General features: G+C 45.5%; 1 pseudogene across 1 annotated transcript in view; it reads left to right on the top strand.

The window, feature by feature from the left end:
- The first annotated feature begins 2,858 nt into the window (after nucleotides 1-2,858).
- Nucleotides 2,859-12,433, top strand: part of LOC144098098 (palmitoyltransferase ZDHHC20-B pseudogene) — a 34,651-nt pseudogene continuing 25,076 nt past the window's right edge. Inside the window, exon 1 of the transcript XR_013307130.1 lies at nucleotides 2,859-3,301. The product of XR_013307130.1 is annotated as a palmitoyltransferase ZDHHC20-B pseudogene (transcript). The remainder of the gene's footprint in view (nucleotides 3,302-12,433) is intronic.

Raw genomic sequence — 12,433 nt, 5'->3', positions numbered from 1 at the left:
GTTCTCAACCCATGCTCCATACTGAGTCTTTGCCGGAAGACCCTTCTGAGCAAAATGAGTGTTCTGTTTAAGCTATTGAAAGATATTCATCCGCGTTCACTTCTAAGCTCAAAGTACCAAACGGAACTAGCCACCGACGTAAAAAGCTTAAAGAAAGGTGCGAAAGCATTTGAAACAAAAATGGAAGATTTTCAAAAACGACTAGTCGACTTGGAAGAGAAGACCAAGCCAATCGGCCAATTGTAGCATGAAATAAATGCCTTAAAACAACCTGTCGCGCCACTAAATAGCTGTATTGGCGAGTTGCTATTATATTTGGACGAATTTGAAAAACGGTCGCGTCGCAATAACTTGATTTTTCATATTTTTCATGGGTTCCCTGACGCGATCAAGCATAGAAAGATACTGAAGAAAAACATATCCTCTTGCATCTGTCACTGACACTCTTCCTAAAGACACGATCGAACGCTTGCACCGCTTAAGCACTTTTTAGCGGATTATACCCATAAATGCCCGCCACATCATCCTGAAATGTCTAAATTTCATCTGAAGAAATATAGGATATCATTGCTACACACATGACTCGTAAACAATTATTTATTACGCCAAAGTCATCCAGGTTCTGCCTTTTTAGAACATTACATAAAGGTAATTTTAAGTAAGGAAAGCTACGTGTACTGCCCGAAATTTGATAGCATACGCGAGGTTGAATTAAGAGAAATGCACCGATACCCACGTGAGTCAAAAGACTGTTACACCCTTGGAAACGGCGAGGGTTATGGTCTTGGCTCATTTCCATCGACATCGCACGAGTTCTTTCTGCCAACGTAAGCAAACTTAAAAAAACGTGGCACTCTTTCATATCTGGCATATATTCCGCTAACATCTTCGGTTTAACAAAAACCCTCCCGCTTTGCACTAATTTTTTTTACTCAGAAAGTTTTCATAATGCATCAGCTTTCACAATTTGTTGTTGTGATAAAATCTTGCACCGTGGAGGGAAAGTCCTACAAGCTATATGTAAAGACATATCATCCTCGTGTATCCCTATTAATAGCGATTTGGAAATAATATGGGCTTCAGTTATTATCGCGCATCAAAAATAATCCTGGCCGTCTGTCATCGTGCACATTCATTCCTAGCTACTTTCTCAAGTGACCTTCACAACGCAATAAATATAGTGCGTACACGTCTTCCGTCCGAACCATGATTTCTTGTTGGCGTTTTAATTTCTCTAACAATCCATGAAATTGACAGCCTTTACTCCCGAGGCCAAATAATTTTTAAACCTATGCCTTATATTCTCTCAGTTAGCATTACATCCCACTATAATATCATATAACTGCTGTAGCACTTTAGACTTAATACTCAGTGGCCATTCTGACTACGTATCTTCTGTTAATCTTCCTGGCAAAAGCGATCATTACATGCTCTCATTTTTCAATATTGAACATGTGCCAAAGAGATCTGAAGAAGTCCAAATATTGCGAGATTATAAGCGAGTTCACTTTGACGCGATAAATAACGAACTGCCTACCTTTGTTTCTCTTTGATGTTTTTGATTACCATACTGTGGAAACTATCTCAGAAATTTTTGCATCGAAAAACAAACTCCTTGCTTCAGCATTACTACTAACGCTAACGTCCATTATAGTATGCATATCAGACGCACATCTGCCAAAACGAAAAGTCTTTATCGCACAGCTGAATTTTCACCTATTGATACCCGTTGGTCCGCGTACAAATATCCTCAGAAGAGTTACTTCATAGCATTAAAAGACTCCAAATTAAACTTTCTTATTAACACTATGAAGATTCATCCAATAACACTATTCACGCGAAGCATTGTGCGACCGTTCTTAACCGTTCTTCCGCGACCGTGTGCGATGCGTGCTCACCTGTGATCGCGCCATGCCTCCATCATTCGTGGGCACGGCTTCTTTCGGCATCTGAATGCGGGACTGTAGCGATTGCTGAACTTTTTCTCAACGAACCGCGTGGGGTGTAGGCTTCGAGAAGCCGACGGCGGGACTCGTAGTTGTTAGCCTTTCAAAAGATGGCACGTATCCACACTGGGGATCAGCCTGGAATCGGGAGGCAGAGGCTGCTATTCACCTGTATTCGAAAAAGCAAAAGAAAAGCACGAGGGAGAGCAATACCGGTGGATTCGACCTCAAGTATATGGGCATGGACTGAAACGGATTAGGAGCTGGGAGGAAAAAGAAAAAATGATAGGAGGAAGGAAAAATAAAAGGAGTCGCCATATATTGTCAAGTCAAGTCAAGTCATCTTTATTTCAACATCACAAGGATGCTAGGGGCGCAGCCAAAAAGCCTATTAACGGCTTGACGAGGGGCTGCGCCCCTTACAAAAACTTGGTAACTTCGGCGTATGAGTTGACTATGCAATGAAATATAATTTTAACAGAAACAACAGGGCGAAATGGCACTTTCATATAATGTTTAACTAAATACTGTAGAAAAGGTGACATACGATTGCGGCAAGGAAGAAAAAACATACACGCAGTGTGGAAAACATATTTACAGAAATGCACACTTTCAGTGAGGTAATAAAAATAATAGCGTTATCTGCACACTGTAACTATTGAATTGTGTTTAGAAGAAGAGGCAAGGTGTAACTAATGCTCTGCCGTCCGTAATTTGTTCGGGTAATTTTTTCGTTGTCGTCCCAGGCACGAGCACTCTCTTCTAGACTAGATGTTCCTCAGCGTTGTGGCACCGTCCAATCAGTATAGGTACAACCGAAGCGTGTTTCCTGCGCCTGATATACGCTATGGTGCTGCGACCAACTCGCGCATTACCATGAGCCGCCAATGGACCTTGCAATGAAAAAGAAGAATGATAGGCCCCATCTTCGAAGTGGTCCTGCGTACCGTCAAGTGCGTCTTCGGCTGGGCTCCCGTCGTGTTCGCCGGTGCCCTCTTCACCGAGGCCTATTACGCCTACGTGTTCGTCTTCTGCGGCGCCTTCGTGAAGGAGGTTGCGCTGCGCGTCGCGCTGGCCGTGGTCTTCCACCTACTGCTCCTCTTCTGCGTGTGGTCGTTCGCCCAGACAACGTTGACGCCTCCGACGCCGGTGCCTCGCTACTTCGAGATCACTGGCGACGAGCGCCGGCGATTGGCAGACGCAGCTAGGAACCCTGCTCGCAGGGATACCCTGCTCGAAGCCATGGCGACCAAGCGAGGCGTGCTCACCCGCTACACCGACGGCAGCGTCAACTACTGCGACGCCTGTCAGCGCATCAAGCCCGACCGGTGCCACCACTGCTCGAGCTGCGAAAAGTGAGTGGGGCCAATGTTCTCCTCTCTCCAGCCGCTATTGGTGGGCGTGGTGTTAACGGGTACCGCCCTTAGAGGGAGGAACATGTCAGCAAATTGTACGTTTTTGTCGCGTAGTCTTAACAGAACATTACACGTGTCAAATTTTATTTAGTTTTGTTTATTCGAGTACCTATACATGTCGCCCTGTCGGTCATTGCAGTAGGAAGACAGGGTAAAGAAGGCAACACTTGACAGTACCAAAGTTGTAAACTGAATAAAACAGGCATCAGATAGATTGCCCTGATGAGTATTAGAATAAGGCGTATGGTAAAATAAGTAAACACTTCATTGCAACAAAGTTGTTTGTATAGTAAGAAAACACCCGATCAACAAACAGAGGCAATCGATCAGTGGACACAAGGAAGAAAGAAAGGCAAGCCTAATCATATTCACTGAGTGCATCGGAAAACCTTGCAAGATCTTCAGCACTTTCAACAATATAGGACGCAGCCGATTTCACTGCATAACAGTGCGCGGAAAAAACGAGTTCTTGTATACAGACGTGAGGGAAAAGATTTCTGTATTCTTTAAGCTTTTAAGCTGCGATCGCGTCGCCCGGACACGCAACTCGGTGCATGTAAATATCTACCTTTTGGTAATTGTGTTTCATTATACAGTACAGTGGTGAGCAGCCTTCTTTAGAGCGCGCCGACGGTGCCCTGCGGAGTAAGTCAGCGGCATCTAACGTTAGGCTCTGGCTTTGAGCTGTGCGTCCCGTGCGCATGCGCGGCTACAATAAAGCGGTGCCTGCTCGTGGGTTCCCGGCCCCATTTCCTCTCAATGCTTCCGCCTCACGCCGCAAGGGCCACGCTGGATATTATGTAATAGCGGCCGGAAAAACGAACACGTTTCGCGCGAATCGCAAGGCGCCTAGGCGAGCAAGTGCAAGTGATATCGGGTGATCGTGCGTTTTAAAAGCAATCGAGAGCGGGTGATAGCGCGTTTCAAACATGCACCACGCTAAGAGTGCGAGAGAGGGGCTTAGTTGTTTGTTTGTTGTCCGTTTTGCCCGTATAAGGTTAGCGCGTTACCACCGCGCACCATGCGTTGCAGGCGCATTGTTTGATTGCGTGTCTTTGCGCTGTGTTATCAGCTACAAGGGACACTGCATTTGACATTCGTACAGGTCTAGGAGCTTGGATGCAGAAACGCGCGATCATCCGCTATCACTCGCGCCTGACCGTCTCTTTACACTCGTGAAAGACGGCGGCATGGTGACGCCCTGGCCACCGTCCAGCGTCACAAATGCAGGCAGCGCGCCGCTGGCGGAACGAAACGAACTCGCAAGGTGGGAGCTGGACAAGGAAGCGATGAGCAGGCATCCCTCTCTTTTTGCCGCGCATGCGCACGGGACGCGTAACTCGAACTCAGAGCCTAACGTTAGATGGCGCTGACTTGCTCCGCAGAGCCCCGTCGGCGCGCTCTAGACATGGCTGCTCACCACTGCACTTCCCGCATAAATAAGGCAAAATCGTTCACAGCGCAAGGAAGGGCCTATCCAGTTAATTGGGCCTTTAATATCGGAGATGCTGCTTGGAAATTGGTAAGAACTAGTTACAAAGCGAGAGGCGCGATTCTAAACAGCTTTTAAGCTATTAATGAGATGCTGTGTGGAAGGGTCCCAAGCAATGCAGGCATATTGAAGTATAGGCCGGACATTGTTTATATAAAGTGTTTTTTTAATGTTCTGCGGTGCTTGCTTAAAATTTCTTCTGGTGAAGTTAAGAACGCTTCCTGCATTCTGGGTTATGCGTTGCACTGAGGATTCCATGATAAATCTGTAAAAAAAGCACCTAGGTATATTGCTTCGTTAACTTTGCCTAGCGGCTGGCCATAATGTGTAATTGCGCGGGGTTGCACTTTCTGGTGAATCGGATATAGCAGCACTTGGAAACTTTTAAACACATTAGCCAGTTTTGACACCTAATGGATATACTCTCTAGATCTGACTATAAAGCTAACTGGTCTGAATCATATTTAATTTCCCTGTATAAAACTCAGTCTCGGCGTACAGTCCAATTTTAACTGTGATTTCAAAACAAATATCATTAATATAAATTAAAAAAATGAATTCTAAAACAGAACCCTGTGGTACTCCGGTTGCAGGAGCGGCAGCAGATTCAACTCCATTTATCCTTACTTTCTGCGAACGGTCATATAGATAATTTTGCAGCTAGAAATTCATATTTGGAGGAAAACCGAGAGCGGATAAATTATGAAACAGAAGGGCGTGACAAATATTTTCGAATGCCTTTTGAAAATCAAGAAGAATTCAGTCAGTTAGAAAACCATTGTCGAATGAGCTAAATATGTCTTCTGAATATTCAGTTAGCTGTGAAACACAATATCACCATGATCTAAAGCCATGCTGACAATATTAAGATGAGAGCAAATGTTACTGTAAATTACGTGCTCAAGTGTCTTAAAGGAACGCTAGTTAAGGAAACTGGCTTGTAATTTGAGACGCTGTCCCCCGATCCTTTCTTATGAATTGGCACTACATTTCCGGTTTTCCGTTCTTGGGGCAGTTCAGAAGTGGCCAGACATTTTGTGAACAGTGCGAACAAATAATTAGATACAATGCCTGCGCAAGATTTAAGGACGAAGTCTGGTATTCCGTCAGGGCCAGGAGCAGAATTTAGTTTTATGTTCGGAAGCAGATTAATAATTCTAGAACTGCTGATGTTAATGTTAGGCGTAACCACTGGGATTGCAGCCACGATACCTGGTGAAAGCGTTGAGGCCGAGTCCTAAAAAACAGAGAAAATATTGATTAAAGCCGGCTGCCTTATCTGCATCACTGATAACAATGCTGCCTTCCTCTGTTATCGGAGGTATTCCGACCTCATCTTTGTTGTTGGCCTTAACTGAATACCGCAAATGGGTTGAATTACTTGCGATTCTTGATCCAAGTGGTTCAAAGAATTTTTTGGCTAATTTGATTTTAGATTTTAATTCTGCAATCAACTGCACAAGTCTCAAAAAGGCAGTTAGTTAGTCTGGTCTCTGTAGCTTGTAAAAATACTCATTCTTTTGTTAGTAAGCGTTTTATTCATTTCGTGAACTATGGCTTAGACCTGCGTTTTACCGACACCATTTGGTATTGTATATAAGAATTAATTAAGCCCAGAAGTTTGTGTTTCAAGTCAGACCACAGTTCATCAACATTTCGGGCAGCGCTATATTCAGTTCACACTGAAGGGCATGGAAATACTGTCGTAGTCATACTATAGTCATAGTCTCCTCTCACGAAGTAGTAGACTTTGCGAGGCAGCGACACAGGGATATTTGCATTTACAATACGAGTTATCACAGCGTCATCATCGCTCTATTCCTGGCACAACTGATAGAGACTGAAGCAATGAAGGGGAGAACGAAAGATCAAGAGTCTAGCTTGCTCCACTCTGTCGTCTGGTGGGTGTTGCCACAAATTGAAAAATGCCACGTGTCGAGATAGGCTCGTTAAAGGCTTTAGGCCACCACGAGCGGGAGGAGAGCACAGGCAATTTGTTATGTCAGTTTTAAAGTCTCCTCCAATTGGAAAACAATCAGTCCAAACCTTCAGCAGAACGCTCAAAAGGGCGCTAAGAGAATGGAAATCAACGTTAGGCGGACGATAAAATGCACAGATCATGATGTGTTCATGATTCGCAAGTATCAGTTTGCACCATACGCATTCACGTCTGATATCACCGATAGCGACCACGAAGCTTGCTATATTTTTCCTTACGTCCAAGAACACGCCTCCTCCGCGTGTGTTTCTATCTTCGCGGTAAGATACATGTTCAGAAAGAAACATTTCAACACTGCAACTGGATTCATCTAGGCAAGGTTTGAAACCAATAACTACATCTGTGTTCGATGAGGATGGCAAGGAAGCTAGTTCGTCACTTTTATTCTTTACACTTCAACAGTTGTTAAGCATGAGTCTGATGCCAGCATGACGCTAGGAAAAAGGGGAGAAAGTATTAGTACGAGAATAATATGCAGACTGGCAAGGTGGAGATTGATTGGGTGCTACTTTTTTTGTAACACCACAGTGTCCGAGCTGGCATCGTGCAGTTAGCTTCTACCATGAATGACAAGCTTGTTGTGTTTGAAGGATAAGTGTTGGTCACTACCATAGTCAAAGAGCCTTTTGCGGGCAGGACGAAGTGGGCGAGAAAGGTCTTCGTGAGCATAAAATAAAGTTTCTTTAATCTTCTGACAGCGCACAGTAATAGGACGACCTTTGTTCTCCCGGAAAGAACCAATCCTGTGAGCACGATCGATGTTAACTGGGTCGATTTAAATACCGAATTCGGTACTGCAAAACGTGACAACAGCTTCTTCAGATTGCTTGCATCTCCGATACGCTATGAGTGAATCCGAAAAGGGAATGATTGTTCCTTCGAAGTCTGTTTTCGGCATCATCAATAGTAGCCTTCAAGGTTGTTATTTCGGTAGATGGGGCTTGTTTAATGTCACTAGCTGAACCCGCGTGAATGTATTGCTGTAGTATATACTCTCTCCGGAAGGCCTTTAATTTCTTGTCATCAGAGCGTTTTCTATTGCGTATTTCTGCAAGATCTGCCCGAATCTGCATCTGGCTGAACTCAAATTCTACTTATGGCTCGTAGATAGCTGAAATATTGCCACTGGTGCCACGGGCATGGATAGAGCTACCTGTGCGCTAAGCCGTGGCGAGGACGAAGCGGTCGCTGTCACGAGAGGAAAGCTCGAGCTGGCTCTGCGCTAAGCGATTAAAACCCCGGCCGCTCTACGGTTCTTTTTACGTCTACGACTGCGCTTCGTCTGGTCTGTGACAATATCTGTTTCATCCGGTTCTGTGCTGGAATCACATGCAGGAAGAGGGCGAGGATTTAATTCGACCTCACCTGACAATCAACCCAGCAGTTGGAAAGATTAACATTGCACATATCCAGCACAGAACACAGCGCACCAAACTAACGATTTGTTAACAGACGTTTTTAGCCTACCGGAGATCTAGTACACTCTACCGGAGACGTACCAGCGTAGACGTATACCGGTTTATCGGACCCCCTTTGCGCATGCGCAGTGGCGTTGTTGGGGTGATGGGGAGCCACTGCGCGTGCGCAAGAGGGGTCCGGTAAACCGGTATACGTCTCCGGTACGCTAAAAACGTCGAACATGAAAGAGCTCAATGGGACACAACACTGCGATAAAACAAGGCTGTGACGTCTTAATGCAGAGAGAATTCCGAGGGTAACTAACCTGTACGAGAAGCACAAGTAAGCGCGTGATGCCACGAGCAGTGTCGCGTCCCGGTGACAGAGCCGGTGGTGGGCGTTTAAATACGTCCGCTGTTATTCCTGGTTGACAGACGTAGATTCCGCTGTATGTAAACTTTGGCATGAAGACCGGGCTTGTTCGGGGTGCGGCGAGAAATTCTCGGTTTGCATGATCAGGCAACTAGCATGATGAAATGCAATCGATGAAATCACCCGACCGTCCGGAACAGGCAGCGATGATTGCCTGTGCGATAACCGCCAGTAAGCACATGGTACGACGAGCGGCGTCGTATCACAAGATATCAGTGTCTTCTAAATGCTTCCAAAAAAATTTAAGCCTTCATCTGTTCTATATTTTACGCGCAATTCAAGGTATTATATAGATTATTCTCGCCGTGGAATGCGTTAATGCAAGATGAAAAAAATTGTAGCGTATGTGCTGTTCGCATTTTTGCAGTGCCTGCCTTTGGTATTACACCTATAGGTTGGATATACTCCTTGCTGCGTTGGATCCAAATTCGTTCTTGTGTCTTGTCAAAACTCAAATCCGCAGGAAATTATTTAAGACCTTGCAGCCATTCACTTGAAAACTAAACATTTTGAGAGATTTGCCTGTCTGGTTGGGATCGAAGACCTATAATGAACTGCACATCTCCAACCAAAAATTTTAACTTAACCCAACGTTTCGAAGCCGACTCGGCTCCTTCATCACGGGTGACTGAGGGCAGTAGCTAGCGTCTTTTAAGTATGGAGAGGAGGGGGAGGGGTCAAAGGACTGACAGCTGTGACGTGAAAGGCGCGGGGGAGGCGTAGGGGGGTTTAGGCTGTTAGTCACGCTGGCGCACTGCAAGGAGGTGGTGAATGGCGACTTTTTTTCGTTGAGTTGAAGAGCTAATACCCCTGTCACACGGGCACTTGTAAGGCCTTAGAAATTAAGGTTCTTTGCCCCAAAGGCGCGTGACGCGCATCTACACGGCAAAGCGTCGAGACCTTTGCGATAAAGGTCCGTAGCAATAAAGGCGGCCGTCAGCGGCCTTAAAGTTGCTTAAAGGAGCAACCCAGACGGCAGCGCCAGCTAGCGAGCTCAAAGAATAAATAATTAACGCAATTTTCAGTTTTGAAAAAGTAAAAAAATATCTAATTTATTTTATTTATTGGTTAATTTAGCGTTACAGTGCACTTAACCGTAGAGGAGGCTATGACTAAAGAGATCCACACTGCTAAGAAAGGACTTGAACGCTTTTCAGCAGCCGCATCGACACACGTGCTTGCGCATCTCGCTTTGCTGTTTTTCTTCGTTTGCTCTTTGTTGTGTGCGTGTTTTGAGTTTGTTTGTGTGCACAAAGACACAAGCAACAAAGCACGCTTCTCGAACACGACCAGGAGCCGAACGGAAAAGTGCGCCTACCCTGGTCGGACCGAGAACGACGAAAAAAAAACAAACTTTGTTTCAAAATATCCGTTTCTCACCGTCAGAACGCTCGTTTATTATCGTGATAGCTACTTTTTCCAACATAAACGAATGCACTCTTAGCTGAAGTGCTACCGTCTGCTTTAATTTCATAATGTTACTAGCGCCGCTTCACACACAGCGGTGACTTTTAGCATTCACGGAGGCCGCGTTCTAGCTCCTTTGGATTTGCCGTGTAGCAGCGTCGCTGCACTTTTTCGGTTTTCCTCCTTTAGTGCAATAAGAAAACTTTACGGCAAAGGCCGAGAAGAAGTCCAGTGTGACAGGGGTATAAGTCTCTGGGCATATACTGGGGGCAAGTTTCCTTTTGTGCGGTTGATATTGTTCGGGGTGGTTTGGATATGCCAGGATTTCAGAAAGAGCCTTTTGTGGTAATTTGTCTCGGTTCCGAGGATGCGGGTTTCTTCGAAGTTGAATCTGTGGTCGGCGTCCTCGGAATGTTCGGCTACTGGATTGTGCTCTCTTGCGAATTTTCGGACGTCGTTTTTATGTTGCCGAATTCTTTCTTTGAAATTTTTGGTTTTGTTCATGTAGCTTGCGTCACAGTCGGCGCATGGAATTTTGTAGACAATGCCTTGGGCTCTTTCTCTCAGCTTTCGATGGAGGCGAAATTCTAGAGGACCGTGTGCTGTGCAATGGCAGTGCACGTTAAAGAACCCCTGGAGGTCGAAATTTCCGGAGCCCTTCACTACGGCGTCTCTCGTAGCCTGAGTCGCTTTGGGACGTTAAACCCCCATAAACCAAACCAATCTTTCTCTCAGCGGCCGGTCTTTGGGAACAGGTACGCAAAGCGCAACAGTGTTTTTGGGCTTGTGCGCAACCTGGAGACCCGATTTTTTCAGGGTTCGGGTGATGGTTTCGCTGACCCCTCCTACATAAGGTAAAGTGACGTATTTTGGTGGTGGCGTTGGTCTTTGTGCGTTGATTTCGTGACGAATGTTGTGTTTTTGACGTCCAATGGTTTTTTGAATAAAGTCTTTTGGGTAGCCGTTCATGATGAGCTCTTTGAATACCGTTCGTTGTTCTTTTTTCTGTCAAGTTCTGTGCTGCAGTGTGTCTCAACTTTTCTGAACAGCGTCTTCACCACTGATGCTTTATGGACGGTCGGGTGGTTCGAAGAGAAGTGGCTTAAGTGAGTTGCTTTGCGGTATACGGAGAATTGAAGGGTATTGTGGTTTCGGGACACGCGGGCGTCAAAAAACGGCAGGGAGTTTTTTTGTTCCACCTCTAGCGGGAACTGAATGTCAGGTTCTACGGAGTTTAAATGACGAAGGAAATTTTTAGTCTCAGATCTTTTGATGACGGCGAAGCAGCCGTCGACATACATGAGGAAAATCTTTGGTTTCGGGAGGAATGAGTTGAGGGCTCGCTGATCGATGTGTTCCATGGTTAAATTGGCCATGACGACAGAGATGGATGCTCCCATTGGTGTTCCTTTCACTTTTCAGTAAAATTTCCCGTTTGACGAGAAGTATGCGTTTGATAGGCGCAACTCCAGGAGGCGGCACATATCATTTACACTCAGCGGGGTTCGTGCGCTGAGTGTGTCGTCGCGTTGTAGCGCGTCTCGGGTAGCGGTCACCGCAAGCTTTACGGGGATGTTTGTTAAAAGGGACACCACGTCGAAGGAGACAAGGCATTCGTCGGCCTCAAGTGTGGCTTTGGACACCAGTTCGATGAAGTGGCTGGAATGACGGATATGGGTCGCTGTTTTTTCTGCGATTGGGAATATTAGTTTGTGAAGGTATTCTGACAACGAGCGAAGAGAGAAACACCGGAAGTCGACAATCGGGCGCAAAGGGATCCCCGGTTTGTGGACTTTGGGCAGGCCGTTGAATGCTGGAGCCGATTCGTTGGTGCTCAATAACTGAAGGTAGAGGTTTCGAAAGGTGGGGTGTTTTTGGAATACTTCTTTCAATGTTTTCTTTAGCCTTGCTTGGGCAGTGGTTCTGGTGTTCTTCTTCAATTTTTCATATACTTGACTGCTGAGTAAGGTGGATATTTTCTCTTCGTAGTCCCGTCTGTCCAGAACGACTGTTGTGTTGCCCTTGTCGCTGGGAGGATCACTATGTTGGTGTCTGTCTTGAGGTCTTGCACGGCTTGCCTTTAATCCGGTGTTAGGTTTGATTCTTTTAGGTGTGCTTGCACTGAATTAAGTACACATATTGTTAAGTTAAAGTTAAAATTTTTGGTTGGAGATGCGCAGTTCATTGTAAGCCCTTCACTTGCAGCTGCATGCAGTACCTTCTGCATCACGAACTTTTTCTGAGGCAGAAACACGTTACAGCCAAACTGAAAATGTCGTTGGCAGTAATATGGGCAGTTTAGCTGCTCGTCCAGTTCATCCAGGTTGTCTTATTTATTTTTGAA

The sequence above is a fragment of the Amblyomma americanum genome, chromosome 7 (assembly GCF_052857255.1).
Source record: "Amblyomma americanum isolate KBUSLIRL-KWMA chromosome 7, ASM5285725v1, whole genome shotgun sequence".
Lineage (NCBI taxonomy): Eukaryota > Metazoa > Arthropoda > Arachnida > Ixodida > Ixodidae > Amblyomma > Amblyomma americanum.
This window is presented reverse-complemented; position numbering and strand designations above follow the sequence as displayed.